Source organism: Nanorana parkeri, unplaced genomic scaffold, assembly GCF_000935625.1.
Source record: "Nanorana parkeri isolate BGI_ZX_2015 unplaced genomic scaffold, ASM93562v1 scaffold532, whole genome shotgun sequence".
Taxonomy (NCBI): domain Eukaryota; kingdom Metazoa; phylum Chordata; class Amphibia; order Anura; family Dicroglossidae; genus Nanorana; species Nanorana parkeri.
This window is the reverse complement of record NW_017306800.1, coordinates 403,441-430,087: the sequence shown is the minus strand read 5'-3', so window position 1 is coordinate 430,087 and position 26,647 is coordinate 403,441.

The window sequence follows — 26,647 nt, the reverse complement described above, 5'->3', positions numbered from 1 at the left end:
CTGTTAACAGCATGCTTACAAGTACACTAGAGAATTATTATTATTATCATACAGGATTTATAGAGCGCCAACAGATTGTGCATCGCTGTCCCTCTCTTTACCAGCCATGCCACAATCATTTCCTCATAAAGGAATTGCCTTACCCATTTGCCTTGTCCCTTCATAAGCCCCACCAAGTGACAACCTTGCCTGTGACACTGAGATCATTTAGAGTGCACAGTCTTTTAAAGAGCAAAAGAGGGCAATCAAGTGGCAATATCTATTGAGGACAAACTCTTCTTAGAAATAATGGAAGAGGGACTAGTAAAAGATGACACAAACAGTTGGGTTGCACCTCTTCATATGGCGTTCGCTCACTTCTCGATCCTGTCACGGCAGAGAGCCGTGACAGGATCGAGAAGTGAGCGAACGCCGGTATGTGTTCGCTCACTCCCGATCTACTGAGCCGACCTGTGACAGTTTCATTGTCACAGGTCGGCTAGAACTATGAGGTGAGTGAAAAGCACTCACCTCATAGTTCTCCTTTAAACAACAAAGGGATACTTCCAAATGGAAGCAATTCTTTGTGACCAATTATCTTTATAAACTATTTAGGTAAATTAACATGTTTACGTTAGGAAGAAACAAAATATCAGTTCAGCTACCGTGTTGTGATTGGGACATAAATAATCATAATGATCAAGGAGCTTCATCTAAGAAGGAAATACTAGGAAGTTTATAGGAAGAGCCTATAATACAAGTTTTTGAGTTATATGTTGTATCTCAAAGCTATCACTGCACTCAGGAGAAATGCCATGATCATATGTTGTAATTAGATTTTCTGAAAGCATATGACAAAGTTCTGCATCAGAGGTTAATGAATACAGGGCAGTATGATAGAATCAAAAATGACAGACTGAATTGAATGTTGGCGGTCCTCCAGAAACCTAAGAAATAAAAAATGAAACCAATTTCTTTTAAGCACATTCACTGTATTCTATGGGGACAGTAATAGTGGCTTTGCTCTCATAAAGTTTTAATAAAGACTCCCAGTAGAAAGACAACGAATCATTGCATTTTCTTTTAAACGCTTACATGAGTCTAATGATTTATATTAGTAAGTCAAATTGTTTTTTTTGTTTTTTTCAGACTCCTACATGGCATATTACTGAAGAAGGCTGAATAGAAAGAGCAATACTACCAATAAAGTTTAGAAATTCACATGTAATAATTTGATCTGTCATCCATGGGTTGCTGTTTTAAATCAACAAGGTCCCAGAAGTCCCTTAGAAAATTATTTCAGACTGTCAGAAGTCCCTTAGAAAATTCTTTCAGACTGTCAGATAACACAGATTTTGATTTCTCTTTCCTAGCTTTTATCAAACGTATTGCCTTGTTAAGGCTCCATTCACACCTATAGCAAAGCTTTTGTTACATAGTTACATAGTTACATAGTTACATAGTATTTGAGGTTGAATAAAGACATATGTCCATCAAGTCCAACCCATTGTGTGTGTGTGTGGGTGTAAAGATCCTCGCGTCATCTCGTTTTTAGGAGTACTTGTACCCCTGTATATTACCGTTTCTCAGGAAATCGTCCAAAAGCCTCTTGAATGATTCCAGACTATTATTATATATATATATGTGTGTGTGTGTATATACTGTATAGTAGTTTTTTGCTGTTTGTATGTCATCAATACATCATTATTTGTGCAGTAACTTAAACTTTTCTAATGCACTTGTCTGTCTTTCCATATAATTCAACAAATTTAATTTCCTACATATGACGTGTTATGCCTGCTAAAATGATTGTTATTATTTCTAGTGGGCTAGGGTTCCAGCACAAAAATAGCCTTGCTCATGTTTTCACAAATAAATTCAGGAGTAATTTACATCCAAGAGGTTCAGCTTTCAAAACAAAATATATTGCATTGCAGGAGAGCAATTATAATGAAGTATTCTTCTACATAGCAAAACCTGACGTGACTGTTCTTTTAGTAGAAATGTGAAATATTCAAGTAGGCAGAATATAAATGTTATAAATTTGAAATAATGTTCAAAGCATTTAGCAGCACCTTTTCTAATTTGCTCTAATATGAATTTATATTAGGCAGCACACTCAGCAGCTTGAAACAAAACCCCAAACTGTTTAAATGATGATGTTGTTTCCAGGAAAAATAACAGTCATGTTAAAAAGGTCACTATCTATTTATTTCTCTCTCTCTAATTTAACATATTTTCAAATTCAGAGCAGTTTGCTTTGATGAGACACCCAATTTCAAACGTCTACTAAACCTCCATTTAATACTACTATACTACAAATAAGAAGTTATCGTGTGACATTTCTGCAACGCTGCAGTAGAAGTGTGTTGGGGTATGCATAAAACTCAGTTGCTTATTGTTTATACCTACCTCCAACTTGGCAGCCATTAATGTGTATTTAAACCCAAAAACACAATTTGAACATATTGCAGCCCACCTATTCTTAGATGAGGTGGTTGCATTATTTTCTTCAGGCTTTTTTCCTTTATTTTTCCCTGGTAAAAAAACACACTTCTTGTCCTAGGCTGGCTACCCATACTCATCCCAGTGCATCTATGGAGGAAGCCATGGTTGTCACCCAGACGTCAAACATGCCTTCCTTTCCTCATCTACATTACTTTCCTCCAGTTCGCATGAAGTGCAAGGACACTGCATTTTTGGCAAGATCAGCACAAAGTTTCTGTACTTGATGAAAATGTTTTTAGCCAGAAAAATAAAAACTAATGCAGCCATGGATTTTACCACAGTTATAAAGATCCAAAAACACATGCAACAGAGCTCTGCCAAATGGAAGCTGATTTCACTGCTAGTATGTTTTTGGAGAGGAAACAGAGCAATTGGTACAAACAGTTAAAGCCCAGGTAGAACATTTAAAATCCAAAAAGACAGTAACTGTCTACAATGGGAATTGTGCCCATGAATCAAGGACTGCAGGGTAAAAGTACTCTCCATTAGGTAACTATGCTGACCTAAGATTTAAAAGCTTGTGCATTTTGCATACCAAAAAAGGTGTATTGACACATTTTATTTATGGAGACTAATTTATTGAAGGAGTAAAATCCAGATATGTGCATGGTATGTTTGTATACTTGAACATAGTTGCTTGTTTGACATGAACACAGGTTCACTAGTGAAAAATAATGAATACAAAAAATGTATATATGAAAACAGAACTGATTTCTAGACAATTGTGTAATTCCAATCTTTGAGAATGGCCCTTTCTGCCCCAGAATGACTGTGCCCCTGTGCAAAAAGACTAGTCCATAAAGACATGGTTTGGTGTTGAGGAACTAAAATAGCCTGCACAGAGCCCTGACCTTGCACTAAAAGCCTCTGTCCAGCCTCCAATCGGATGTTGGCAGAGGGAGGTGGACACAGGCAGCTCTTTGCTGAGAGGCATCCTATTGGAAGTCTCACAACCCGGTCATTAGACCTGCTACAGTCTCCCTCTGATACCCAGGAAATATTTCCAGATAGTAGAGGGAGAGGAATGCCGGCTCCATATAATGCTCTTTAACTGTGTGAAACGAATTGTTACCATAGTGTCAGTGAGCTCTGGCACTTACTATCACTATGTGAAGAGAGAACTGTGCAGGACTGCAGGGCAGGTAAATGGTTGATTTCTTACAGAGTGCTCCACTGGACCACCATGTAATATAAGGGACACCTTCTAGCTAACCTCTGGCCACCAGTGCTGGGGGGAGGTATTTTTCAGTCAGCCATTGACCATCAATGTAAGGGGGAATTATAGTTCCAGCTAGACACTGACCACCCTTGCTGGGGAAGGAAGTTTAAAGTTTCAGCCAGCGGCTGACCACTAATGCTGGGGGGTTAAAGTTTCAGCTAGCCACAGACCGCTATTGCTGGGTGAGGGTTTATAGCTTAGCTCCAACCAGCCACTAACCATCATTGCTGGGGAGGAGGGTTATAGTTCCAAGCACTGACCACCAATGCTGTGGGGGGGGGGGGTTCTAGTTCCAGCCACCTCCTGACCACCAATGCTGAGGGGGTTATAGTTTCAGCAGGCCACTGACCACCAATGCTTTCAATGCTTTGGGGGGATTTTTACAGCCAGCCACTGACCACCAATGTTGGGGACGTTTTTTTTACAGCCCTGACCACAAATGCTTGAAGTTTTATATTGCCAGCCACTGACAACTAATGCTGGGTGGGGTTATAATTCCTAACAGCCAGTGATCACCAGTGATGGCGGGTAATTGTTCCAGGCAGCTAGAAACCACAAATGAGTGATATAGTTCCATTAAGCCATTAACCACCAATTCAGGGGGATGTTATAGTTCGAGCACCAGTGCTGGGGAGCTATTGTTAAAACCAACCACTGACCACCAATGCTGGGGGGGGGGTATTTTTACAGCCATCCACTGATCCCCAGTGCTGAGTTTATCTTTATAGCCAGGTCTTGACTACCAATGTTTGGGGGTGCAACATTATTTTTACAGCGAGCCACAGACCACCAAAACTATTGATTATAGTGCAGGTTACTCAGCGTCATTATTTTATGACATTGTTCTTTAAGGTAGGCTGAAAAGCATATGTTGCATGTAATGGAAGAGTTTTGTTTGAAAAATTGATTGTTTTTAGTGTTGTATGTCTCTATTGCCCCTTTAAGACACTCCCACTGTTAGCACAATTTGTCCACACAAACACCATTCTGCATAAGGGCGGGGAGGGGTGTTAACATAAATGTAAACATGTAGGTGACTGGCATGGCTCCACAGAGGGCCCAACTTATGTTCTTGCAAGGATGGAGTCTGTTATATTAATTCCAATGTTTTTGGAATAGGATGCCCAACAAGTTTATATAGATGCAATAGCCAGGTGTCCACAAATCTTTGGCCATATAGTGTATATAAGTACAGTCCTGCAAAGGATCAGCTACCTGCAGGATACCCTACATATGCAGTGGGTTTGGAAGGAAAACTTTTAAATAAATCAGGCTGCAGGCCAAGTTACAAAATGACTGGGGTCGGGGAGAGAACATGTTACAACTGAGCCATACAAGGAAGCCTTCAATGTATGTGCTGTAGTATGTGTAGAGTGGGCATTGCATTTCTTTCAGTACATGCAGATTAGCATGTATAATGTTTTCTGGTGTTTGCAATTATTCTTCTCTGTGTCCAGTACAGTAGTCCATTGAGCTGAAATATTTCAGATGACCTTGTGATTATTCATATGTATGTGTAACAGTATACACAATTCCTTTCTGATTTTTTTTTTTTCGGTGTGTTTGGTAAAATGTAACAGTGAACAAATGTGTAAATAGAGAGTCTTCAGCCTTGTACAAACATACGGAATTAGTAAAGAGAAAAATCATATTTTAATCATAAAATATGCCCTGATATATTTATTTAGAAAATGTTAAACATGAAAATATTTGATAGAGTAGATTGAACAGTGAAATGATTACCAAGAAAAAAATGTAAGAGGTTTATCTGAGCCCAATAAATGAATAATCAAGTTTTGCTTAACTGCAAGTACAATATTTTTACAAACAGGCAGAGTAAACTACTGTCTAAAGTGAATTCAGTGTGTTCCCACAGGCAACATCTTCTAAATGTTTAATACTCATAACATTAAATTAAAAGTCCAAAGAAGAGCTGTAACACAAATTAAAAACCGGAGTTTGATATGACTCCAAAACTGATAAATGTGAACCTGAGGTATAGTAAAATGATTTGAAATTTGGTATACTCATATTTACTGATACCAGAAACCTGCATTATGTAAAAAAAAGTTTCAGAGATGATTGTACATTTTTAGGTGTATACGTTGATACTATTCAGATGACTTAAGAGTAACTATGAAATATATATTTTGTACTGTAATTAATTTTGTTTCAATTTCCTTCAGTGCAGAACTGTGTATACAGCACACAAGTTCATGCAATGCACTTATCTGATTAGAATGCAGCACACATACTGGCATGAGCATGATAATCTGGCAAACAGAATGATGCTGTTGGTGATTATTTTGATGGTAAGAAAGCTGCTTTATATTGCAAAACTAGGAAACAACGCTTTTAAGAAAATATGTTTTCAGGCCTTGTTCACACCGAAAGCGTGTGCGTTCCAGAACAGTAGCTGCTGGAACGCACTGCAATTGCTGAGAAACTGCCCCCCGCATTTTTGGGAAACATGACTGGATCGATTTGATCTAAAATTTGAAAAAGGTCCCAAATACGTTTGATACAACTTATAATATGGCACAAGTGTTTTTATATTTTTTGTAGATAGCCAGACCTTTTTATTTTCGCAAAAGGTAGGAAGTGCTCTGCAATGTCTGTCAGCAGCCATTTTGTAATTTTCCTGAGCTTCCTTCAATGTCTCAACTAATTTCTCCTAAGTCTTCTTCTGGTTACAACAGGAATTGGGGTTGAGATAGAGAAATTAGGAATAAAGACTGGATGATAACTGGTGTTTGATTAAAATGGCTTAACCACCTCAGGGCCGGCCGTTTTAAAAAAACGCCCGGCCGAGAGGTCTCTAGATCTGAGCTAGCGTCTTTAGACGTCTGCTCAGTTACGCCCCCTCGGCTGTAGAGCCGGCGGATTGCGTGTATGGTGTGCCGATCGGTGCCCCCCCTCCGCGGTCCCCCCCGCCGTTGTCCTGCTGATCCCGGGCTCTGCTGTGCCCGGTGCGAGCCGGGATCAGCATGTACACGAGCTCCCTCCGGTCCCCTCTCCTCTGCCAGAATGCGGAAGTGTTGTATAATACATCACTTCCGCATTCTTGTGTGACTCTCCAGCTTCAGATGCTGGAGAGAAGCTGATGGAGCAGATCTCTGCTTCATCAGCTTCTTTTGGGGGGTCCTAGGTGACATTAGGGGTCTTGGAGAACCCTGATGTCTCCATAAAGAGGACCTGTCACATATTTTGCTATCACATAGGGGAGTTTAATTAGCCCCCGTATGTGATAGCAATACATTTTAGTGAAAAAAAAAAAGAATAAAAAAATGTAAGTCCCCCCCAAAATTTTTTTTAAAGTTACACATAAAAAAGAATAAAAAAACAAAAAAAATGTTTAAAGTCCCCACCCATACATACACGCATGCAAACATGTGTCGGGGCGCATACGTGCGAAAAAGACGATTGCACCCATTACGCCGCACATGTTACACATCGACGCAAACGTCGGAGTGAGAGCAATAAGTCTAGGGCCATCAATCACTGATAACACTAAACTGATGAGCGGTAAACGCTTTTAAAAACGTCGACTATGGCCAATTTTGGGTATGGTAGTTTTCTGCGATTTCGCGGGTGCGCGCAAATTTAAAGCTCAACATGTTTGGTGTCTATTTACCCGACGTGACCCGATCTTTTCTATTTGACAAAAAAACTGGGTAATAATAAATGTTTCCTAACATAATGTAAAAAAAAAATTCTGTAATTTTTCCTAATTATAGTAAAAAATAAAAACCCCAGTGGTGTTTGAATACCACCAAAAGAAAGCTCTATCTGTCCCCCAAAAATGGTATAAAATTCATTTCAGTACAGCGTTGCATGACGGAATAAACGTCAGTCAAATTACCGCAGCGCTGAATACTGAAAAATGGCCTGGCCAGGAAGGGGGTCTAAACACCTGGTCTTGAATTGGTTAAAGAAGTGAAGCTGTGCTTAGAATTGTTATAAGCAAATTCTGCCTTGAAGATAGCCCACCTGACAGTATCAGTGGGCTGGTGCAATAGCCAGCCTGCTATTGGCTATTGCAATTTGAAATGGTCAATAGCAGCCTAGCTATTCATTCCCCCGCTATACAAAATAATATAAAACAACAACATAGCAGGTAACAGCAGATAGCACGGGATCCCAGAAAGGGATCTTATAGCGGTAGACTCCTGGAAAGCACAGGAGAGTTTGGATGTCTGCTCCTTTGCTTTCATGTGGTTATCAGGTCCTGTTTAACAGTATTAACAGGGCCTCATCAACAAGGTTTGTAGCTCTGAGGGGGCTCATGGAGTAATCACATTATTCTGAGGTCAACTTTTTACTCCTGGAGTTGTGAACTTTACCCTCTTGTGCAGCAGTGAAGGATTGAGCAATTCTGGGTTCATTCCTGCACAGGAGTTTAAAAATCTTTTCCACTCAGTTACTCTGAAACCCCTCCATCCTTGGGAAATAAGATGGCAAGATGCAGGCTTGACCAGCAGAGAGAACACCAATCAAACCAGTATGTAGTGGGGCACAAACTATACCAGGGTATGCAAAGAAACCAGGAGTCATGAATGAGATTTGCATAAATTACAAGTTTTATATCTTTAGTGGATGTAATACACAGCTCTTTAAATTCGGACCTACCTTTTAAATTTTAATCTGATTGGTGTCACGTTTAGGACTTTTGGACGATTTTTGGACGATTTCTTAAAGGACCGTAATATACAGGGGTACGGGTACTCCTAGAATGAGATCCTAATAGGTTGGACTTGATGGACTAATGTCTTTATTCAACCTCAAATACTATGTAACTATGTAACTATGTTTAGAAGGAGGACAGGAGGGTACAGGATTATATAGAATTTAAAAAAAAAATTCTTATTCTTCATAGCTGCAATGTTTGCTGGGCATCATTCATTGGCCTCCCTTGTTCCCTGGAATGGATTTTAAAATAGCTTTGTTTAAAAGACTATTCCTGGCCAGATTATTAACAGATGTACAACTACACGTATTATGGTATCCGGTACAAGTCAAATAGTAAAAATATGTTGGATTAGAACAGTGGCAAATAGTAAATGTTCTTTCCAATCCAGTCTGATATTATCAAAGTGTGCCAACTTTACATATCTGAAAGTAAGTTTTAAACTTTTCTTCCTATGAATTTGAAATACATATAACAGAATAAATATCTCCAGTGACAGAAGCTTATTGTAACTACAAAACATTTCAGTTCACCTAAACTTTTTTTGTCACTTGCCACTCCAATTTATAGTCTTTAAAATATATTGTTTTCTGTGGAGCAATTGTTTTTATATATTTCCCTTCCACACAAATGAAAGCATCTTGTCACTTACTGAATATAAGATAGTTACTGTACTTTGCAAAAGGAAATGTTATAAAATTGATCATTCAAGTGCAAAGAATGAAATAACAGAAACTACATTTAAAAAAGACAGTATAGACACCTAACATTTTTTTTAAATTAAAATAAGTTTCCAAAACACTGCAAAAGAATCATATAAAGTTCTCTTCAGATAATGAGGTTTGGAATGGGAAAATGCTCTATTAACTATATTACTTTGCTTGGGACACTATAAATATTATTTCTCCTTTCATGTTCAAGGGTAATGTGGACACAATTTCCAGGAGCTGTTCACTTGAGAGGTTATTTACAAAAGGAACCATTTTTATATTAGCCCAGAAATGTATACTCATCTTAAAGGCTCAGTCATGCTTTCTGGGATATAGGGATTTATCCTGTAACTTGGAGAACAAACCCACTCATAAGACACTTAGGGATTGTTCACATCATAGCATTGCGCTAAATGCATGGGCTCCATGAGTTTAGGGCATGCTATGACAATGCACACTAGGTGCGCTGGTGCGTTACATTGCATTTGAATGGCACCCTAGTGCACCTCCCGGTGGGCATGCATTCCAGTGCATTGCATGATACAGCGATAGCGTGCATTGAGGTGACAAAATTAATGCATGGTTGTGTGTGCTGTACAGTGTGCTGTACAGTGTGCTGTGTGATAGCATGCGGTTAACAGCAAATGCCATGCATTTAGAGCAATAATATGGTGAGAACAAGCTCTCATTCACCCAGCGTTGGTAAATAAATGGGAGAATTATTTTTCATATTTCTTTCAAAAAATATCTGAATAACTATACAATTGTAAACAGAATGTTCAAACTCAAATTTGACACCAGATCTTAGCAGTTATTTTTAAATTTATTAACATTCCCTCTACACAACAGAAACTTAAGTATCAGGGCTGATATACTATAGAAGATGATAATCTTGACTCAAAAATGTGTGTGAATATTCACTCCAATTATCTAACCATGTGAAAAGCATCTGCACATGATTGGGTATTCAATGTGAACAGGAAAATGCCTTTTACATGACTGGATAATTAAAGTACACACACAATTTTGTTGGAGTGAAAATTTGTAACTCCTTTAGTAAATCAGCTTCACAACTGATGTTATGTTAATGTTTAAAAAATGTTAATGTTTACTCACATTGCCTTCATGGACTTAAACTCTCTAACAATACATTTAACCGCATACAATTCTTCTACTTTGATATAGTTCTAAAGGACAGGGTATAAGCATGTATACTTTCAATATATACAAGGTATCTTATCTCTATTTGATAGGAAAGCAACAGGCAAAACCACTTACAGCAGGAGTAAGGTTTATATATGGAGTGAGCTTACAGTATAGGGAGCTATCTACCCAGCTGATTATTTTTAATAATGGATTTTCGATCCAGCTTCTTAAATTTTCATTATCAAAATTAAAATTAATTTATTGCCTCGTGGAGTTGTCTTTTGGTGCTTTCAAAACCCCACTTTCTGTTCTTGTTACTACAATCCTCAGGAGTGTGGCACCTACCATTCAGATCCAGGTCAAAACCACTTTACATAAACAACCTGATCAACACCTCTCATCCCCTGCAACACCTTCTTCATCTGCTTCACCGGATACCCTGACCTGATGAGACTCTTGGCAGATGCTTTGTGGGCTTTTCCAGACCATCTAGATCTTCAGTCCCAGTGACCGATTTACTGTTCTTCTTCACAGCTGCTGGCTTTAAGAGCAACACTCTGTGGGATGAACTCTGACCTTTTTACAGTTAGGTCAGGATGAACATGATTTGTTCCTTGTTTTTGCATTGTGTGGGATCTGAGCCCCATAGTTCACCAAGGAACACATTTCTTACATTATGGTGGTCATTCACTACGCTGCCCAAGGCAGCCGAGTGAATAACCAAGCCGAAGTGAACTGAGCCGAACGCTGTTCGGCTATTCACTTCAGCTCCGTACAGCTGATTTCAGCAGTACATTGGCTAAAATCAGCTGTACATGATTCATCGGCTAAAATCAGCTGTGCATGGCTTCGGTCAGCCGAACATGCTCTGCATGTTCGGCTGAGCTGAAGTGAAGAAGCCATTTGACTCAGACGATCCAATACTCGCTGCCGTTCACCCCTATTCTCATAATAGGGGTGAATAGGCTGGCTCTGCCCATTTGTTTTCATTTGTGGGGAAAACGGTCTGCTTCTGCAAACTGCTCTCCCCGGTTTGGCTGTGACTGTGTGAATAGCCCGTACAGCAGCCCTTCGGTTCGACTGAAGCTAAGGACTCAGGCGGTCGAAGTGAGCCGAAGCTATTATTATTATTATACAGGATTTATATAGCGCCAACAGTTTGCGCATCGCTTTACAATATAAGGAAGAGATTACAATTACAATACAATTCAAGACAATATGGTGAGGAGGGCTCTGCCCCTGAGGGCTTACAATCTAACGGGAGGGGGAAGTGATACGTGAGGAGGTAGCTGTGTGGGGATGAATTGTTTGAGAGATTGATATTTTAGTGGTTAGATTGGATAACCTTCCTGAAGAGATGAGTCTTAAGGGATCGCCTGAAGGTAGACAGTGTAGAAGATAGGCGGACAGGTTGGGGTAATGAGTTCCACAGAACGGGGGAGACTCTGGTGAAGTCCTGGAGGTGAGCGTGGGAGGAGTTGACAGGGGAGCTAGAGAGCAAGAGGTCTTGGGAGGAGCGTAGGGGATGTTTAGGGTGATACTTGGAGACAAGGTTTGACATATAGACGGGAGCAGAGTAGTGGATGGCTTTGTAATGGGTTGTTAATATTTTTGAATTTTACACTTTGTGCTTTTGGAAGCCAGTGCAGGGATTGACGGAGTGGGGTTGCAGACACTGAGCGGTTGGTTAGGTGGATAAGTCTGGCAGCAGCATCTATGATAGACTGAAGAGGGGATAGCCTGTGTAGAGGTAGGCCAATGAGGAGGGAGTTACAGCAGTCGAGACGAGAGATAACATGGGAGTGGATAAGCAGGTTTGTGGTTTCATTGGTGAGGAAGGGGCGTATTTTGGAGATGTTACGAAGGTGAAGGCGGCAGGATTTGGATAGTGATTGGATGTGGGGAAGAAAGGTGAGGTCCAAGTCAAGGATGACACCCAGCACCCTGGCATGGGGGTAGGGTTGGATGGTTGTGTCATTAATCATGATTGAAAAGTTGGGGGAGGGTGCGCGGGGGGGTGAATACCATAAGCTCAGTTTTTGATAGATTGAGCTTTAGGAAATGTTGTCACATCCAGACGGATATGTCAGTTAGTAACCCAGATAGCAAGGATAACTTGCCACAAACTTGTGTCAGGTTGAAATTGTAATTTTTTTAACTTGCTGCACATGTTCCTGGCAAGTTGTAGACTTGCAGAACACTTGCAGCACAAGTTCTAGTTGACACTTTTTGAATTTGTAGCAAATTTGCTTGGCAAGTCTACAGCAAGAGTCCTGCAGGTCTTAGCAAGAGCTCTGCAAGCTTGCTGGTCTGGACACTTGCAATGCAGACTTGCTGTAATCTGTAACGTTCTTACCGTTCGCAAGCCATCTGCGTCCCAGTGTGGAACGCATCGGCCGCGTCACGTAGGGCGTCTCCTTCCTAGAAGGGGAGTTTCCTTGCTCTCCACCGTGGTTCGCGGAAGTGACGTCACGCTCCGCGACTCCACTTCCGCGTTCGCGGCGATAAAAGTAAAAGATGAACGCTGTACGAGCGTTCCACTATTGGGTCAGATGCCCCTCAGACCCCAGGAGCCTCCCTACACAGCAGCAGCAGCAGATAGGATCTCTGGCCACTCAACAGTCGTCACCACCATTCCAGCTCCTAGGACCTCCAAGCGACAAGACCTAAACCGCAAGTACTCACCCCTGTGGGGGAAAGGCATTCCGCCATAAGACTCTGTTGTTATCCGGGCTATACACTAAAGTGACTGCTGTTGCCTGCATGTAAAGTTGTCTGTACATTAGTACCTCCTGGACCCCTCAAGGTCCCTCACTCCTGGGATTGCTATATTCATACATGTATCCCTTCCTGTTATGACTGCAATAACAGGGACAGGGTCACAACCTTAAACCTATTCTTCGTGGCAGATGATGCGTTAAACCCCTCACTCTCTGTTAAGTTTGAGAGAGACGCCTGGGGTCATAACCTGATTGCCATACCCTACAACAATTCCTGCCTAGTTCCGCAGCTGAAATCCACCCCAGCCTATCTCCATCCTAGGGAGCATTACAGAATAGTGGAACCCTATTTAAAAATGGATTCAGCGGAACTCACCCCACATGTGCTCGCTCTGACACAAAAGGTCTCCTGAAACCGGGGCCAGCTGGGAACCCCGGTGGTGTTCCCTTGCAGGGGGGGTCCTGTAACGTTCTTACCGTTCGCAAGCCGTCTGCGTCCCAGTGTGGAACGCATTGGCCGCGTCATGTAGGGCGTCTCCTTCCTAGAAGGTGAGTTTCCTTGCTCTCCACCGTGGTTCGCGGAAGTGACGTCATGCTCCGCGACTCCACTTCCGCGTTCGCGGCGATAAAAGTAAAAGATGAACGCTGTACGAGCGTTCCACTATTGGGTCAGATGCCCCTCAGACCCCAGGAGCCTCCCTACACAGCAGCAGCAGACAGGATCTCTGGCCACGCAACAGTCGTCACCACCATTCCAGCTCCTAGGACCTCCAAGCGACAAGACCTAAACCGCAAGTACTCACCCCTGTGGGGGAAAGGCATTCCGCCATAAGACTCTGTTGTTATCCGGGCTATACACTAAAGTGACTGCTGTTGCCTGCATGTAAAGTTGTCTGTACATTAGTACCTCCTGGACCCCTCAAGGTCCCTCACTCCTGGGATTGCTATATTCATACATGTATCCCTTCCTGTTATGACTGCAATAACAGGGACAGGGTCACAACCTTAAACCTATTCTTCGTGGCAGATGATGCGTTAAACCCCTGGGGTCATAACCTGATTGCCATACCCTACAACAATTCCTGCCTAGTTCCGCAGCTGAAATCCACCCCAGCCTATCTCCATCCTAGGGAGCATTACATAATCGTGCAACAAAATTGTGAAGCTTGGCAAGTCTGCAAGAGTTTAGCAAGTCATTTTCAAACTTGCAGCACAATTGCTTGCTATCTGGGAAGTTAGTGATACGTAAAGAGACTGAAGCGGTGAGTTGTGGAGTGGAGAGGGATTTGAGTGTCGTCAGCATAGAGGTGATACTGGAAGCCATGTGAGGAGATCAGCTGACCTAGAGAGGAGGTGTAAATAGAGAAGGGGTCCAAGGACAGAGCCTTGGGGACCCCAACAGACAGGGGAAGAGGAGAGAAAGATGTAGATTTGTAGGTTACACTAAACGAGCGCATAGATAGGTAGGAGGAGAACCATGAGAGAGCAGAGTGTTGTAGGCCCAGCGAGTGGAGTTTTTTGAGGAGAAGAGGGTTGTCAACAGTGTCAAATGCAGCAGAAAGGTCTAATAGCAAGAGCACGGAGTAGTGGCCATTGTTTTTAGCTGTTAGTAAGTCATTAGTGAGTTTTAGGAGGGCAGTTTCAGTGGAGTGTTGGGGGCGAAAGCCGGACTGTAGCTATGGCTAGATCCTTCAGCATCTTTGTGAATAACCCTCTATGTATTAACAATGGCAAAGTATTAACATTACAGTCTAGAACAATGTTCCTAAATACTTCACACATATATTTAGAAACTCATACTTTATCAAGTGTGAAGTACCCCAGTGTTAAGTGACTAGTGGGGAAAGACCACAAAATTTTGAAGGAGCAAAAGTGGATACAATATCATACATGACTACACCAATCTCTAAACTTTATCTCTTGACAATGAGTGGCAAATGTCTTTGAAGCATTAAGGCTCCCTAACCAGTTGGATAATAACTGCATATAGGATAACAAGGATTGCATTCGTGGAACAGCAGTATACAGTTGTAGATTGATAGACAGATTGTTATTCGGACTACTTGGAGAAAAAAAAACATTGCTGGTTGGGACATATGGTATAAAGTACCTTGAATTTTATTGTGCTCAACAATCTTAAGTATCCTAAGTATCCTATTTGTTAACTCTAGATTAACCATAAGTATGAGAGAGTACATAGACGAATAAGTATATTGATGCTGTGATGAAAATAGGTTAAATAGTTACATAGTATTTTAGGTTGAATAAAGACACAGGTCCATCGAGTTCAACCTTTATGTGTAAGTGTGTGTAGTGTGTGCATGTCTGTATATGGGTCCCTGTGTCATCTTAGGTTTTAAGAGTACCTGTACCATTCATGACTTTCAAGATAAAGGTGAACCTGTCCTTTAAGTATGTGATGCATATGTAGTTATTACATTACACTATCTTTGGTTCAAGGTCCTCATTCTTGGTCTAAGGTCCAATGCCATACAAGAGTAACTGAAAAACATGTCTATGAAGTTGTTTAAGAATCTTGTGACAGTTCAAATAAAGGATAATACAGTATATATGAAAAGGATAATTCTGAGAGAATGGTGGCTGGTTTATATGCAACAAACCACAAGATGCTCTATTAGAAAAAAAATATTTATTGAGTCAGTATTTTAAAGGTTATCTTGCTCTTGCATATGATAATTTGAACTCAAAGATGGAATTAATATTGACCAGATACAGTATCAGATGATCTAAAGGAATGTCTGATGCACAGAATTTGAATTTTCACCCTCTGTATTAACCTCTATACAACTAAATGCTATATTAAAATAATTATAACTTTATGGCTTATCATATGTTAGCATAAATAAATCATTCATGCAGCACATAACCAAGGTTAAGATGTAATACACATGTATGTTGGTCAGTGTTTATTAAAGATATGGGTTTTCAGAACTTTTCACAACACTATGCCCCACATATATAATTAGGAGGCCTGATAAGCAAGCTGAGCCGCCTACATTGTAATGCTGCTCATGCTGTGTCTGCATGAGTCTATTTTCAAATAAAAACCTTATTTCTCTGTTATATTCACATATGGCATTTTAAAGCTGAACTCCAGGCAATCAGTTAAATATGCAGATGAAATAAAAAATATCTACACAGCTCTGCCACACAGCACAGCCTTGTTTGGCAGGGGAGGGGACCTGAAATTATTTGCTGCAGTCAATTTCATGAACAGATCTCCTCCACATCCCCATCATGGGACTGGATTGTGAAAAGAGAATCAGCAGTCTGATTAGCTCATCTGGCACCCTGCTCTTTCCTCCTATCAACTTACCCATTACAGTGCAACACACCTGATTACTTCTCCCTACACCTACAAAACTGCATTAAAGTTTGTCCTTTATATCTGCCAGGAGTTTACCTTTAAAAGGAGAATTATGGGGTGAAAAATACTCATCCCCGTAATTTAAGTCGACCTGTTACACTAAAGCTATCACAGGTCGGCTCTATTGATCGGTAAGTCAGTGAACACATACCGCCAATCGGTGACTTCCCAATCTTCTCCCTGCAGAGAGCAGTGACTGTAAGTCACCACTTCCCGTATAGATTCCCCCCTCCCCTCTCCGTTTCTCCAGCACTGACTGGATGACTGGTTGAGGGAGGGGCATGCACAGCTGGCTCAGTCTCTAGAGAGGCAGAGTCAGCTGTCAATCAGCCAGCGGGATGGATCTTGACAGTATTGTCGGGATCCGTCCCGGCTGCGGCACTGCTCTGTGCTCTCAGCATTTAGCGAGCAATAGCCCAATATATACTGACTTTTGGGTCACCGGAGGACATTACTACATGTCCTCCTGTGACCCTAAAGAACTATTGCAAAAAAAGTTTGGGCCATAGTTCTCTTTTAAGTAAATATAAAATGACACGGCTGTTAAAATTGAATGTTATATTGTGCTGTCATATGTATGTTCACTTTGCACTCAAGAGTAAAATAATCAATAATTTAAACAGCTGTTTAACAATCAGGTCAATTATATGACACAGTTAATGCCATACAGCCACTGCCTGATTTTTCCAGACCTCAACCACAAACAAAAAGCTTGTGGAAAGCACCAGATGACAGATGTGCTCGTCCCTGGCCTTCTCTACAGAAATACCACTTTGAAACTACATTTCTCCTGCATTTACTCCAATTGAATTTAAATGTTATTGGTATCAAGAATAAGGTATCTCAATGAACTTGATTAAAGCTGCATAAGGTGGGATATCTACATATATGCAGAGTGGTAAAGGGGGAAGGGAGCTGGAGAGTCATGGTGAAGCCCCTAGAAAAAAGGGCAAGGCAAAACATACCTGTATTTTCCAGTGCTTTAATATAACAAGATTTATATTTTTTTGTTAACTGAGTGGCTTTAGGTTACCAGACTTTTTAATAAACTGTTATAACTGTTGAAGCCTGGCTTTTCTTCTCTACCAATTATTTTTATTAGGGTTTTTCTTTTTCTTTCTTTTCAGGGGGGTTAGAGTTGTACAATGAAAAACCTGAATGCAATATTTGTCAGTTGAGGGTACAGCATTGTAAAACCAAAGGGCACATGAGCAGGGAAGCATTTTCCAAGCATTAAACTGTAGCAAAATTGAATGAATTGAACCTTGCAGGCCTGAGCAGGATTTCAATGGCCTCCAGGGCATAGGGATCACTAAAGGGAGACAACTGGAGTGGAGGGGGGAACTTGGGGTCTTTGGAGTGTAGGTCAGCAAGGAGGGGCATACATGTTAGGGTAGATAGGTACAGGGGAAGGTAGGGGCATATGATTGGGTAAGGCAGGAGGGGTAAGTAAAGATGGGAACAAGTGAAAGAAAAAAAAAAGAGGGGAATTTGGTATAGGGTGGGGGAGTAGGTCTTGGGGGAAATGCAGGTAGTGTGCAGGGACCTGAAGCTCCGAACAACTGCAATTAAAACATTTAATAAAGAACAGTCAAAGGTTGAGGGGAGGTATTATGTGACCCAGAGATCCTATATATTGTGAAATTTGTGCAGTTTGTCATATTGGATAATGGTTCATTTCTCATTTAGCATGCATTGGTGCATATGTGCTGTGAATTTGGCTATATGAATACTGAACATTTTACAAGCCTTAGCAGTGGTCTGTTTCATGGGCATGAAATCATAAGCTTTGTAATGACTTTTGATTTTGGTACAAGTGGGTGGTCATTTGTTCAAGAGGGTTTCCCAGGGATTCATTACCAGTGATAGAATATTGTAGACCTTGTGAAGGTTGGCAGAGTACCACAGGCAGAAAGATTGCGGGTAGTCAAAGCTTGGATAGAAGGGCCCCATGTGTGGAGAGGAGCATGTAGGTGATAAAAATGTTCAAGATTATTAATTGTTATACCAAACCATTAGGGAATGCTTCATGATAGGGTTGAGAAGAAGTAATGCTATATAGGTTGCCAAATACGAACTACTCAAGTGCTGGAAGCTCAAGCCTCCTTTCAGTTTGGGCTCATTGAGGATCTGTTTAATAATCATGGGTCTTTGATGTCCACATATGCATTTCAGAGTCTCGTTTTAAAGTATATATATATATATATACACACACACACATACATATACAGGTGAAACTCGAATAATTAGAATATCATGCAAAAGTTCATTTATTTCACTAATGCAACTTAAAAGGGGAAACTAATATATGAGATAGCCTCATTACATGCAAAGCAAGATAGTTCAAGCCATGATTTGTCATAATTGTGATGATTATGGCTTACAGCTCATGAAAACACCAAATCCACAATCTCAGAAAATTACAATATTACATGCAATCAATAAAACGAGGATTGTACATAGAACAATATCGGACCTCTGAAAAGTATAAGCATGCTCAGTACTTGGTTTGGGCCCCTTTTGCATCAATTACTGCCTCAATGCGACGTGGCATGGAAGCTATCAGCCTGTGGCACTGCTGAGGTGTTATGGAAGACCAGGATGCTTCAATAGCGGCCTTCAGCTCTTCTGCATTGTTCGGTCTCATGTCTCTCATCTTCTCTTGGCAATGCCCATAGATTCTCTGTGGGGTTCAGGTCAGGCGAGTTTGCTGGCCAATCAAGCACAGTAATCCCACGGTCATTGAACCAGGTTTTGGTGCTTTTGGCAGTGTGGGCAGGTGCCAAGTCCTGCTGGAAAATGAAAGCAGCATCCCCATAGAGTTCGTCTGCGGAAGGAGACGAACTCTAGGAAATCTCCTGGTAGACGGCTGCGTTGACTTATGCAGGGGGATTGGGATCAGAAGGACGCTAAAAATATACAGAAGCTTCGAAAGAAGGGTAATTTTAATTGCAGTCACGTGGCCAAGTAATATGACATTTTGCCCACACTGAGAGAATGTGAGTAGGTTTTAGTTGGCGTGTATTAGAGCAATAAAGAACGAGGAGAGCAGGATTTCACACTCCACATAGATTGACTAGAAAGAAATGCAAGGAGTAGATTCCACCTTAAGGTATGCAATTACCGAAAGGGGAGGGGCTTTTAAGAAATACTATAAACTCTCCAATTGTATAAAAAATATGAATTCATTTATTACATGATTGGAAATGAACACAGTTGAAACATAATTGGTCTATTTCGCATGCAGTAGATGTCACATCAAGTCAACAATTATTATTAAAATAAGGCATAAAAGAGAACTCATTCAGATAAAACCCAACATGTTTCGCCCTACTGGGCTTCTTCAGGGGAATTTATATATCCTAAATGGGGGAGAGCCCATGTGAGGCAAAATGGAGACTGCATTAATATATAAGACAGACATATATAGACACACATTGTGGTATCATGGATATTAGCAAGCTTACATGGAGGAGTCCAAAAGGACCTTTGGGGGAAGACCTACGGCGTGCAGCACTCATGAATAGCATATAAATGGCCACAAATGCGGTCATTTCTTATGCGGCACTCGTGAGGAACACACTAGAAGCTGGCTATACTAGGTAATACATTTTGATCCGCAGTTGAAGTCTCACTTTTTTATGGTATTGGAAAAAGGCACTCATTTATTTTTGGCATCTGGGCACTGTTTGTACTTGCATTTTTTGAGTGGTATCTTGAGTTTCACCCATGCAATTTCGTGGGTGTGCATGTTGCTTAGTGTGCATGGTCAAAAGCAATGCTCATTGAGCACTATGCATAGTTATTATACTGTTATGTACACACGTTTATGAGTATTTTGATAATTGAAGTATTAATTCACAACCCTTTGAATAATTTCACTCGTTTATTATTTAGACATACATACACAAATTCGCATATATTAATTATTATTAATATGTGTAGTAGATGTGACATCTACTGCATGCGAAATAGACCAATTATGTTTCAACTTTGTTCATTTCCAATCATGTAATAAATGAATTCATATTTTTTATACAATTGGAGAGTTTATAGTATTTCTTAAAAGCCCCTCCCCTTTCGGTAATTGCATACCTTAAGGTGGAATCTACTCCTTGCATTTCTTTCTAGCCACTCTGAGAGAAGAAGTTTTGCAGATGGTGAATTACAGAAGGGAAGCTGACATTGTAGATGGTATCCTAGAAAATAGTAGGATGAGTCCCATGGTTAGAGAAGTGTTTGGGCATCCACTCAAATTTGTAGAATTGTTGTAATGTTTGAGCCAAGCTGAGGGGTTGAGGTACATTTAGAACTCTCTGAGTCTCTGTTCTCAGCATCTTCTAGCTCAGGTAAAGGTTTTCAGGCTTCAGTTGATTTATCTCTTCCGTATGGCTTTTGAGGACAGTGGTAGTGTCCATAGTGATCTAGCTACAAGAATACATGCCCCAGATCCCTTATTTAATTTTAGATCTGTGTGGTACTTTTCTTGGATATGCAATCCAGGACTTTTCTGGTAGCATTTCAGATTTGCCCAGGGCTATACTTTGATCTGGAGGTATCCTGGGGTCTGTATGGTGTGGACAGGGCAGCCTTCAGAAATTTCTGGGCCCCTTACATGGCTTTAGGCTGGGTCTTAGCCAGTCACGCTGTTATTATTATACATTTATATAGCTCTGACATATATATACCACAATGCTGTACAGAGAACACTGAGCCAGTCACATCAGTCTCTGTACAGAGGAGCTTACACTCTAATGCAGAATGGCACCTCTTGTAGGGAGACTACAAATTCCAGCAATACATTTATACAGCAATGCAGAACAGTATATGAAGTGGACTCTGGGCTTAGTAATGCTCTGGACTCTGGGCTTAGTGACCCACTTGACACGGGGCTTAGTTACGTGCCAGAACTCTGGGCTTAGAAGAGCGCAGGACTTTGGGCTTAGTAGCACGCCGGACTCTGGGCTTAGTAGCGCACTGGACTCCGGGCTTAGTATTACGCCGGACTCCGGGCTTAGTAGCACGCCGGACTCCGGGCTTAGTAGCGTGCCGGACTCAGGGCTTAGTAATGTGCTGGACTCTGGGCTTAGTAACGTGCTGGACTCTGGGCTTAGTAACGTTCTGGACAAAGGACCCACCTTAGACCCCACACAGCCCATCTGAAAGTGACCCTTCAGAACACACCATACATGCTGCACAGCCCATCTGAGAGTCTCTATGGTGGGCTCTGCAGGGGTCTCATGTGGGCTGGTTGGGGCTGCATCTTCCTCCCAGCTCCTCTTACCTGCTCCTGCTGCTGGGGCCTGGCCCCCTCTGCCGCCGGACTGGCCAGAAGTGACGTGATGCCCCACTACCTCTGGGCTCTTGTCTGCGCCGCTGTCAGACTAGGATAGTGATGGCAAATGTTTTTTAACCCGAGTGCCCAAACTGTGACGTAAAATAAATGTATTTATCTCAAAATGCCAACACTGAAAATAACTTTAGTAGTGCGTTGCAGGGTTTAAAAAATGTTCAGCATCACTGCCTTTAGCAAAATAAGGAAACACACATATTTAAACATTTATACACTCATTAAAACACACACATAACACACAAATCACACACTCATTAACCACTTGCTGTCCGGAGCAATTTCTTACATTTGCGCACACATGATAAAATCTGAATTTTTGGCTAGAAAACAGCTTCAGAGCCCCAAACAATGATACATGTTCTGAAAGTAGAGGCCCTGTAGAATAAAAAGATACTAGTTGCAATTTTTTTTGTTGCACAGTATTTGCGCAAATGTTTATCAAGCCAGTATTTTTAGGATAAAATACACTAAAATGAAATTTAGTGCACAGAAACAGAATATAATGACTAAGGCCGCCTGTGCCCCTTACATCAGTATCGGCCGTACTCCCCTGATGGCGGCCCTGGGTGTGGATCAGGATACCCTGAATCTATTAGGCTCGCTTAAGATAACAATGTCTTGTGGTGAACTGGCAGCCATCTTATTGGAAGCTGATGCCAAAATTTATATAATGGATTTGTGGCTAGTTCAACTTTTGGTCTTTGTACCCATGAGGACCACCACACTAGATGAGTGCAGCTCCTGCACCTGATCCAGATGGTATGCAGATTGAGTATTTTCCTGCATGTTTATGCAGGTAATGTCGTGAAATCCCTTTCACTTATGTGGAGAACTGTGAAGTTGTTGTCATCGTGCTCCCCCATCCTTCTCCTCTATATGAAATATAAATGAAATATGTTTAGCCTTTAGTCCATCCTGAGAGGACCAGAGACTTATGAAAATAGGGTTTAATTGAAAAATGTAATTAGTATGTAAATGAGGGGGAGGGGAAAAACAGGAAACGCAAATATAAGCAGATTAAACTTCAGCTTTAAAGTGTAGCTGTTTTAGGGGTGTGTGTGTATAGATCATAGAGCTCAATAGAAACATTTTCAAAAGGGGTCCATGGTACCCCAGGTTTACTATGATAATGCATGTCACTGATCTGAACATTAGGGGGGCTTATTCACTGAGCTGCTGAAGGCAGCCGAATGAATAACCGAGCCAAAGTGAGTTAGGCCGTAGCCTGTTAGGCCATTCATAGCAGCCCTGTATGGCTATTTTTAGCCTGTCCTGTTTTTGAGCATTGGGTTCACCTTTAAAATCCCTACCAGACCTTTTAGGGAATAACCCCCTAGGTATGCCTAAACCAATGATAGGTAGCAGGAGAGCTATTAACATAAGCAGGACATTGCTAAGGATTGATGCTGTGGATATAAGTTGCCAGGGAGCAGGTTGCCAGGTGGGCAAAAGTACAGAGAAATAACTTATAACTTTTATTTTCCAGCTAACTACATAGTAGCCCACTGGTATTTTTTTCAACACCAACTGATCTTTTTATGGTTATTAGACTTCAATACCTTAGTATGAATTTTTAAGCCTTCCACCAAGCAATGGTTTAGTAGTAAATACTCTTTTTTGAAGAGCGAAATGAACAGTGTATTGCTATTATCATTACTGCTTCTATTCGAGTGCCAGAAGCTTTGAAGCAAAAAATCTACACATAGATTGGGAGAAGGACCAGGCTGCACTGCTTAGGCACTGTATTGGTACTCTCAGAATACCTGCCAGAATTTCCAATGACATTTGCAGGATCCCTGCCAGGACTTCCAATGGTGCTCACAGAATCTCTTCCAGTACTTCCAATGTTACTCACAGAATACCTGCCAGAACTCTCTGTCCAAAAGGGGTATTTATACTCCAGCCTTTGTGCCTGGTGCTTTGTCTTGTCGTCAGCTACCTACTTACTTTCCTGTTTTGTTGCCTGTTGCAAGCCTGGATTAACCTGATTACTCTCTTGCCTGCCACATGCCTCGACGTCTCCTTGGACCTACTACTCTCTTTCCTGTCTTGACTTCTGCCTGGACCTGACCGTTCTCTTACCTGCCATCTGCCACCTGCCCAGACCTTTGTTCTAACCACTACTCTCCTGTCTTCAGCCTTGTAAACAGTCTCTACACTATAGCCACTCCACTCTTGCCTCCCTTTGTGCGGCAAGCCTGAGGGCTGCTACATGGTGTCAGTAGCAGCGAAGAAAATCAGGATGACTAAGGTTTCAACTTTCAACCCATTTTCACCAGCAGGCACTCTGTTAAAGACCAACTGCCACTTACTCCTTGTCTCAGGTGAGCCCATGTCACCTGCCAGGGGGCACCATAACAAGCACCTAGTAGTGTTTACAGCAGCTTCCTGCTCCACAGAAAGTTAGGGAGAGCTGTCATTAGTGAGACACCACAATTCCAAAAACGAAATGTTAACACATTTGCCAACCAGTGTTTGTATATTTGCTTAAAGTATTAAAGCAGCCAATCAGGTTGAGGGGAATGTACATATTTAATTTTTCCCAGAATCAGATTGGCTGTTTAAAGCAAACATAGTTTTTTTGCTTAAAAAAATTATGCATTGAATAATATATTTTGTACTATCTTGAAATAGGTGGAATTAATTTATTATTCAACACACTAACATAAGACATCATATAGAAGAAGTTCAAAGACAGAAGCAATAATTTGCTGATTGTGACAACATGCTGAGTTGACATCTAAGCTGAATACATTCTGTAACCTTCAACCTACATGCCACTGAAGAACACTATCAGTATCAGTATGTATAATGTTGTATTAGTTCTCTCTGTAGAGGTCTTTCAGATTCTATTAATTGTGAAAGTACACAGTTTCTCTGTTCACTGCAAATTGCTCTAAACTATTCCCACATCACACACTAGGATGTTCACTTAAACAACTTGCCTTTCATCACTTCTGAAAACTTAACCTCTATTTCAATACTTCTAATGGTAGACTGCTGAATATTAATGCTGAATAAATTTGCACATCAGAATGAAAGTCATATTTCCACATAATTTTATTGTTTCAAAAATATCATGAGGGTATCTCTGGGATAATTTCTTATTCACATTGCTCAGTTATTGCATCATCTTCAGGTAATCTTGATAGGTTCCTTTTTTTTGTTCTGAAGAAAGATTTTTTGGTCTCCTGAATTTAACTATCCAATCTTAGTACTGCTATAACTTGTTATGTTCAGGGGCAGCCTTTGGGGTGTGCAAGCTGTGAGGCCGCACAGGGCATCATAGCAACAGGGACCCCAGTCAGCCAACACAGCTCACTATAAGCTCCAGGGAGGGCATGATTCTGTACAAGGCCACCAAGGCCATGGGCGCGGGTAGCAGGGAGTAGAGTGATGGACCAGCCTGCAGCTTCTCCTCGGATCACCGCTACTCTCCCCTGCCCGTATGTGCAAAGGCAGCTGGGATTTTAGAAGAAATGTAACGCTAAAGCTGGCGGGGGGGGCGAAGGAGGGAGCAGTCATCCAGGATGGCTGGTAAATATTTACTATCTCTAGTTTGCGAATGAATGGGAAGCCATTGTACTGAGTGATTTCCATACATTTAGTGCCGAGGCTGCAAAAACAAAATTAGGTTGAGGACTCTTTCTCCTCAATTTATTTTTCTATTTTAAAAGGGAAATGCCAGGGGTCTGTTTAGACCCCTGATATTTTACCAAAGCTCCCCCAACAGTAAAGAAAATACATGAAAAAAACCCACAACACACATAATATACATGTGGGACAGTGCACTTGTTTTAGTAAACAGTATGCACTATTTACCATGTAGTCTAGGTTTTGTGTTCTGTTTTTTGTTTTTACTTTTCTAGATGCACTTACTTGAAAAAAAGGTCTGCATGACATCCTGACACTTTATTTTTGTAGACTCTATTTTAGTTTCACATTTATTGTTTACCATTTCTTTGCCTACTTGTTGTTTTATTTAATTATTTATTTCATAATAAAGTTTAATACCTTTAAATACAAGTTTTATTTTTTATCATACTTTGTGGCCAGTGAGGGCTGTGGTCACTTAGGGGCACTGTAAAGCTTTCTAGCACAGGGCGCCTGAAGGCCTAAGGCTGGCCCTGGTTATATTAACTATGCTCCCTCATGTTATTTATAAGCATATATTAATTTTTTTAACCATAAACCTCTGTGTACAATCAGCATTCCCTAATGTATAATTTTACTATACTGTAATACTGAAACACTGTCATTTGGCATGGCTATACATATTTCACACTTTAAACACCAAAGGCAATGTAAACATTGGAAACTAATATTTGCATTTTTTAAATTGAAAATGTAATTCTCTTAATAAGTGCATGTACCATATATATATCTGTAAAAAATGTCTGTTCTTCCCTTACAAAAATTGTAAACACAAAAACAACTTGTTAATATTAATAGTAATCAAATATTTAATTAATTTCAATTGACTACAAAGAAAAGTAAAATGTTGGCTGCAAAAAGTAAAATGTTGGGTGGTAATGTAATTCAAATTGAATTAAAATTTTGCATTTTTGCGATCATTTAAATCCAGAGTTGTAACCATTTACAGCTGTGGGGCAGTCATGTGGACTATAGCAGCTACGCGCAGGTGTTTTTAATTATGTGCAGCCACTCAGCTTGTACAAATCAATGACAGGCTGAGAGGCTATGCAACTGTCTGCATGCATTTACATGAAATGTTGTTTTATTTTAACATTCGATTTTAGAATTAATAGGAATTTCCAAAACGAATAACGAAAATTTTACATCCTGCTCCTTTGACTTCTTTCATTGCTATGTCGATTTAACCCCATTAATTAATAGAATGTCAAAAAAAAAGTTATTTTGAAAATCTAAGCAGTCTATGGCCAGCTTTATTTAAAAAGTTTGGTGAAGGGGGGGGG